Consider the following 2,516-nt stretch of genomic DNA (forward strand, 5'->3'; position numbering starts at 1 on the left):
TTTACAACACCAGATTCCACACTTAACTCTTGTGGTCTATGTCGGTTACGGCAAGTGTTCCCTAAACTAAAATGAAGTAATGAAGTACAAACTAACTAAGGTGACTTGAGAGGTTGACTTAGCCTAGGTAAGGGTATGGGACTCTACCTATGCCTTGCACTAGAGGTGGAACCTCTTAGTTTTGAGGTGGAACATAGGGAACACTTTGATCGTTATTATGATCATAGTTACTCCGATTGAAGTCTTTGTCGCACTTGTAGTTCCCATCTCGAACATATTGACCCTATCGGTTGCAGTTACCATAGTTAGGACCTTTGTTTCCTTGACTTTGGCGCCAATTTTCTTGATTGGAGCTTAGGCCGTTAGGTCGGAAACCCCTCGTATGATCATTCACCGCATATATATCCTCTTCGTAATAGTACTCATCTGTAGGTGGTGGTGGTTTAGTCAAATAGTTCACCACATTTACCTTCTTTGCACCTCCGTTTACATGTTTCAAAATAAACCCTACCTCATTTCTTATATGTGCCAACTCTTCATGCATCTCATCTGTTGATGGGTTGTTTGTATCTTGTACCGCAAAGGTGTTTCTCCTGGTGTCTGACTTTCTAGTAGTCCAAGCCTTGTTGTTGCCCGATATTTGATCCAACTTCTCTGCAATCTCAGCATAAATACATTCCCTATAAGATCCACTCTTAATAGTATCTAGCACTGCTTTGTTGTTATCATCTTAACCTATGTAGAATTACTCTTTCAGCGGCTCATCATTAATTTGGTGGCTTGGGACGCCTCTCATGATGGCGGTAAATCTGTCCCAAGAGCTACTCACCGACTCTCCCGGTAGTGCCACAAAGATATTCAACTTATCTTTGTTTGTAAGCTTCTTGAACACTGGAATATTCCTTGTCAAGAACACATCTCTTAACTAATCCCAAGTATGAATAGAGTTGTAGGGAAGTTCAATAAACCACATGGAATTATCTCTTGTCAGTGATAGAGGAAATACTGGCATCCCAGTTTCTTTCATATCCAATTACTGTCTACCGACACCACTTTTGCACACAGACCTTAGTTTCTCTATATGAGCATGTGGGTCTTCCTATTGTAGTCCCGAGAATAAACCCCTTGTGGTGAGCATCGGCATCAAGCTACTCGTCACCACGAATATGTGCCCAGGTGGCATAGGGGGTAGGACAAGAGGTCCATCAGAATCATTAATGTTAACGTTTCCCCTATAGTAATCCTGAGGTCGTGGGGCTGGAGGCTACATCCTCAAAGCATTGTCCAATTGATTCTTAACACGACCTTAGTTATGTGCTTTAACCAGTAATGGAGGCTTCTAGAATGCTCCATTACCTAGATTGGCTGGGTTTTTATTGATTGTCCATCCTTCTCTAAGTGTGGTTAAGTTCAAGATCAAAGAGGATGAATGGTTCTCCTCGGCTCTGTGTACTTGGCATACACAAGAGCTAGACCTGAAAGAAACAAAAACAAAAAGAAAAAGTAAAATTAGGAAATCGTTGACTAAATTTCAATAATGTAATTAAAGTTAATCTAAAAGCAAGATTCCAAGACAGCGGCGCCAAAATTTGATACGCTCAAATTACACCTCCGTAAAGAAGTATAGGCGGTCGTAATCAAGTAGAGAATCCAACTAGTAGGTTGGGGTAGATCCCATGAGGAAAATGATTTAAACTTAATTGCAAGTCACAATTATGTCTATTTAGCCAAGGTCTTTCCAAAAGTAAGTAATTAAAGGGGGGATGGTTTGTAAAACAATTTCCTCAAACAATCTATATTAACAAATACGCAAAAGTAAAGATTGAGCTTTTATCAAGTTAAGAGACTAACTAGGGTATATGTGGTCCTCATTGGTTCATAACGTCGTATTCCTAGAAATAGCAATTCTTCCCTAGTATTTTGCATGTAAAGTGGTAAGTTATGTATCTCTAAATCATTGGTCCGGCATCTAGAAAATTTCACCCCGTACCTTGGTCCATCCACATGTGTATAAGCTTCTAACTCTTATCTTTACTTCATATTATGCACCATAATCGATGTATGATTTAGTTATTACCTCGCACCATTCGACACTAGCCTATTTAGATAGTATCACACTAAATCTATGTTGATAATTCTTTTCTTATTAACCACCTCCTTTGCCCGGAAAGTAGCATCAAGGCTAGTTCTTACGCGTACACTCGTTAAAAAGACTTCTAAACGGAAGTATTATCAGTAAACACAAGAACCTATTTTAGTATTGCTAATTGGATAGGTTTACTTTGTTATTACCCAATGTTCACACAACCCTAGTTGTGGATTTAGTTACCCATGCATGAAAGATGACAATTGTCACATCTAGGGAGCACCCCCTAGAAGTAACATGATGTACTTGACCTCTCAGAAGTTTAATACAAGACCATAATTATCATTCATCGCATTTTCATAGTAAATTTAGCGGAAAATTTAATAATTTTCATAGCACATCATATGCTAGAAATTTCACTTCATATATA

This window comes from Solanum pennellii, chromosome 9, assembly GCF_001406875.1.
Source record: "Solanum pennellii chromosome 9, SPENNV200".
Lineage (NCBI taxonomy): Eukaryota > Viridiplantae > Streptophyta > Magnoliopsida > Solanales > Solanaceae > Solanum > Solanum pennellii.